A 5,694-nucleotide genomic window follows, 5' to 3' on the forward strand; every position below is an offset into this window, starting at 1 on the left:
GACTTGATGGCACCCAACAACAACAACAATGGATATCTATACCTATCTGTCTGTCAATATATGAACAGATAACTAGATAGAGTGTGTGTGTGTGTGTGTGTATAGCTTTAGATATTTATGTATGTTTTTTCTTGGTGTTTATGTGTCATGTTGAAGACAAACATTTATGAGCCTCCTTAGAACTCGTGGTAAGTGGTAGTGTTTGGTGTCATTGAGTTGGTTCTGACTCGTAGCGACCCTGTGTGCAGCAGGACGCAGTGCTGCCGGTCCTGTGCCATCCTCACAGTTGTTGCTCTATTTGAGCCCATTGTTGCAGCCACTATGTCAGTTCATCTTGTTGAGGGTCTTTTTTTTTTTTTTTTTGCTAACCCGCTGTTTTACCAAGCATGATATCCTTGGCCAGGGACTGCTTCCTCCTGACAACATGTCCAAAGTACAAGAGACAGAGTCTTGCCATCCTCACTCCTAAGAAGCATTCTGGCTATATTTCTTCTAAGATCAATTTGTTCATTCTTACGGCAGTCAAAATAGTATATTTAATATTCTTCACCAGCACCGTAATTCAAAGGTGTCAATTCTTCTTTGGTCTTCATTTTCTGATAGTGCTAAATTAAGCATATTGTTGCTTTGTAATTTCTCGAGGTTATCATGTACTTCTTTGTTAAATTGCTGTGAAATTTGTAAAATTAGTTAACTGAACGTGTTTTTCTTGGCCAATTTTAAATGAAAACATGCTTTTTGCAATGATATGACAAAATGGCATAAGTACTTATACAGTTGAAGAGTTAGCTTTATTCTCTGGCATTTCCTAATAATTTAGACTAGAAAAATTAGGTTGGAAGTTATAATTGACTTCTTTGCTAGAAGTATTGTGATGTCCAACAGATTACATGGCCTGAAATTCTGTTGAATTCAATTTTGGTTTATATATCTTTTGGGATATAGAACACAAGATTTCACTGAAGAACTTTAGTTTTGATTCAGATAAATTGATTTTTTTCTTAATATTGAATTCTGTGACTGCATAAAGATAGAATAGTTGTTACTTTGTTGCTACAGCAAATACTGGTTTTTCTACCATGTGTTAACTATAGTTCTAAACTCATAGAAATGTCATGCTTATATACTAGGCAGCTTGAAATAGTAAGGTTTATGATTTAATCTTGAAGACATTTATTTCTGCACTTTGGAAGTAGTGATTTGAAATTCTTAATACTAGAAATATGGCCTAGTTTCAGAACACCCACTAAGCAACTGTGAGAACTCGGCATGCTAAATGGCTTGTAGTGCTGTGGTATTTTTAAATTTTTCCCACCTACTGTTATATAATATCTTATAGTAGTACACACAGAACATGAGTGTTTGGGACAAGAACAAAGTGTATTAAAGCTCAAAAAATATTTGAGACTGTCAGGGTTTGTGTTGAGAACTAGGGGACCTAAAAATGATCAAATGTAGTGATGATCAGTGAGTGTTTGATATCAGTCATAGGATAATGTTTCATGTTGCAATTGAGGAGTTAAGCAAGAACTGTTACTTGTCTTGAGAAAAATCACTTTTAAAAATGATAATTATTTTAGAAACAACTTTTTGAAATTTTATTAAGTTTGATAACTCTAATATAAACATATCTGTGATGTTTGTGTATAGTACTTAAAAATTTTAGTGAAAATAATTTTTATTTAAACATTTCCCCAGGAATGTTGTGCAACCCAAACTTTGCAGCATTGTGTCAGCCAATGAGAACCTGATACTGACATGATTAGAAAGTAATTATAAAGAATGAAATCTACCCACATATTTTCATTGTTCAGGAAAATATGATTATAAAGGAATTTGATAAAGCATATTTTGCCAGCTTATTTTGTTGATTGAAAAGGAGGCTAACTTGAGCCTTCACGAATTGTAACTTCATTGGAATTAAGTGTTTCAGTTTAAAGATTTTTATGGTAGGTGAAAGAAAGGACTTGGTGAGTTTATTTCTAAAGTCAGCTATATAACTCTTATAAGAGTTAGCTCTGTGAGTAATGCCTTAGTGCTTGACTAATTATCTTCATGCAAAAATATAAAAACTTAATCTGGTCTTTCTCAACTGTAACTCAGTAACACCTGACATTTTCATATAGACTGTCATAATTTATGTAATAATGATACTATGGGAAGATGTTGAAAATATTTCTTTCATCAAAGAAAATTTTAGTGTAATTGAAATTTTGCCTGATTTTATATATTAAAATTATTTGAAAATTGGTAGTATAAGTGGTAGATATATGTGGTAAAAAATTTAAAAAAATGGTTAAGTGGCACATCACTTTCCTATTACCCAGTTTTTGTAACTGATGGGTTGTTTCTGAGAGCACTAGAAATAGTTATTACAAAATAATTTTTTTTTCCTTTTTGACATGATTTGCTTTCTACAAAGTACTGAATGATTTATATACTTGTGGTGTGAGAATTTTTTATACGAGGCTAATTGCTGTGCAGATTTTCACTGCCCTCTGGGTTTATGTTGTATTTTTCTCTGCCTTTGAAATGCTATTAGTATCCAAATGTTAAAACTCAGTTATATTTTTATCTGCAAGTAAAGCTTCTGTAACCTACGTGTGGGAATCATGTTATGGGAGTATATTCACAAAATGGTAGATAGTACATATCAGTTGGTAACCCTAGGCTTTTGTTAATTTATGTTACAAAAATAATAAAAAGTATATTCAGAAATATTTCTTATGTATATTCAGAAGCATAAGCAAAAATACTTTTTGAGTGGCTTCTGATGAGAGAAATTCCTTATTAACCTTAAATTAAGCTAAATTGAGGATGGCTGATCAATATGTTTCTTTGGATTTTGTATGAGTAAGATTTCTACCTCCTGGATTTAAAAAAAATATAATGGAGATAAATTTATCCACTTTTGAAGCCCATAATATGTTATGTTAATCCTATAAGAAAGACTGTCAGGATAAAACCCACCCACTGCCAGCCAGTGAATTCTGACTCTTAGCGACCCCCATTGGTTTTCCGAGGCTATAAATGTTTACGGAAGTAGATCGCCTCGTTTTCTTCCTGTGGAGCAGCTGGTGGGTTTGAACCACTGACCTGGTTAGCATCCAAATGCCTTATCATACTACCAGAGCTCCTTTGTCAGGGTAAGTAGGTAAATGAAATAATCAATTGAGCATAGAGGTTTTTGTCTAAATAAAGTATAAGATGAACCTTATAAAAGTAAGAAAGGCTGTTTGTGTTATGACTACTCCCTAAATACTGAACTTGAATGTAAAGTACCTTAAGACCACAAACTGAATTTTTACTCTGCTTTAATCTTGTTATTATTAGTTCACTTATTTTAATTTTTTTCTGATAAACAGTTTGTAGAGTAATGGAAAAGATATATAATCAGATAGACCTAGTGAAGGAATGTGTGGGTACATACAAAAATGAAGCAATTAAATTTAATAAAATTATTTTTCAACCTGAAAGTGCTAAACTTCTTTTGTTTTTTTAGTTGAAGGTGCTTGACTGAGTACTTAGTTGGCTTAGTGCATATACCCTAAGATAGCAATTACATTTTATCTAGTTGGCTTTACACTGATAAATTAGGTAACTGACATTTTGATTTATTACCAGTTTGCCCATGGGAAATGAAGAGTAATTTATACTTTGGGAATGCATAGATTGTCTCTGCCATGTTTTGAGTTCCCAGGCAAGAAAGGCAGGAAGTTTAAATAAATATTCACAGGTAATCTTTTGTTTGTTTGTTTGTTTTGTTTAAATAAATATTCACAGGTAATCTTTTTTTTTTTTTTTTAAAGTGGTTGTGTGGCATAAAAATTTTTCAGATAATGTTTGGTCAGGATGTTAGCTATTTACGATTATATCTTATTTATGTTGAGACATTTTAATCCTCCCTCCCACCCATTAGCCTTTTTATTTTGAGACTTTATTAGATACTTTTGCAACTCAGATGTCTGATGAATAGACATGTTGTACAAGACAGCTGTAATCCCAGTTATAATTTATATCACTGGTTGGATAAAGAGGAATTTTGAGTTCTTTGCTCTACACTCTGAAGGATCCCTGGTGCTGCAGTGGCTAAGCCCTTCGCTACTAATGCAGATGTTGGCAGTTTGTAGCCACTGGCTGCTCCTTAGTCCCGGTCCGTGAAGATTACAGCCTTGGAGACCCTGTGAGGCAGTTAGTCCTGTTCTGTCCTATAGGTTCAGTATGAGTTGGAATTGACAAGTTTAGTTTTTGTTTTGTATGCCTGGAATCTAAATACATATAAAATCTTTTACTTTCCCTTAAAGAAGGGATACAGATTTCTAGAAAAACTCCTATCTGTTTGCTACTGTGTAAAATAATTCTGTCTCTACTTTTTTTTTCCAAATCATTTCATCATGCCTTCTCACCAAAAGGAGAAAAAAGTTGAATGAAAGACATTGCCTTACGCATGTTAATTTTGGGTGTTTTCTTGGGTTTTGGGCTAATCTTCTGGTCTTCCAGTTTTAAGGGTTACCTTTTTAGCTCTTGAACTACACAGATATATAGCTTTATGTGATTTGGAGGGGAGAGCTGCTTATTTTTATCCTTTCAGCTACTTAAAAGAGTAAGGAGCCTTCCAGACATATATAAACAAGGGAAAATACAATTGAAGTCTTGCCATTTTTAGGTATTCATATCAAAATCTGAGTGATCTGGGTTTGATGTTAAGTAGGATATGGGGGAACTTGGAGCATGAGACTTTGTTTATTGTTCATCTAGGCTGGTAGCATAGTGCCTAAGGCACTTGACTGCTAACCAGAAGGCTGGCGGTTCAAACCCAGCAGCCACTCCTCAGAAGGAAGGTTGGGCAATCTACTTCCGTAGTGATATCGCCTCAGAAACTCAAGGAGGGGTCACTATGAGTTGGATCTGACTCAACGGCAGTGAGTTGTGTTTTTTTTTAAATATTCATTCAATGAATGTAATTGAGTACTTATTGTGTGCTCAATAAGTTCATAATGTCTTTTAAGTTCTAGAGAGCTTTATAGAGTAAAATTGTTTCTTCATGTAAGGAGCTAGTTAGTTACCCAATAGGTTAATAAATGTTTATCATCACTTCTCAGCCTTTTGGCTAAGATCAAGTGTGTATCTGTTATTATAAATTTAATAAATGTTTATCATTCTTTCAATAAATAAAAGAGTAGTATGTGCTAGGTACTGTTCTAAGTACTAGGATATAACTGTAAAAAGACTTTTTTTTTCCCATTTCTTTAAATGAGGGAGTGAGACAACTAATCTGGCAGGTGTAATACAGATTGTTCTGATGCAGAAGTTTTAAGTGGGTGCACTGAGGATGGGGTATTCGGAAAAGCTTTCGATCTCTAAGCTGAGATCTCAGGAATAAGTGGGAGTTAGCGCAGGGAAAAACTGTAAATCTTTGTTTCTGACAGAAAGAAATAGCGTGCAAAGTCCTGGAGACGAGAGACGGTGCGTTCTGCTATGAGTTCTGCTATGGGATCTGGGAGGCACTCCTGTGGCAGATGCAAGGTAGAACAAGGAGGGTTGTGGCAGAGCTAAATAGAGGCCAGATCTTGAAAGGCTGGGTGATTACCGTGAGAACTGGAGTTTCATTCTGAGGGCCGTGTGTGGGGAGGCCATCTATCCTCCCAAAGTGGTTTTTTTTTTTTTTTTTTCTGTGATTTGGGTTACAGTTTA

General features: G+C 34.4%; 1 pseudogene; it reads left to right on the forward strand.

The window, feature by feature from the left end:
- The first annotated feature begins 5,090 nt into the window (after positions 1–5,090).
- On the forward strand, positions 5,091–5,202 carry LOC122150052 (annotated as a pseudogene).
- The last annotated feature ends 492 nt before the right edge of the window (positions 5,203–5,694 follow it).

Source organism: Orycteropus afer, unplaced genomic scaffold, assembly GCF_000298275.1.
Source record: "Orycteropus afer afer isolate SDZICR_OR568_19922 unplaced genomic scaffold, OryAfe1.0 scaffold00082, whole genome shotgun sequence".
Lineage (NCBI taxonomy): Eukaryota > Metazoa > Chordata > Mammalia > Tubulidentata > Orycteropodidae > Orycteropus > Orycteropus afer.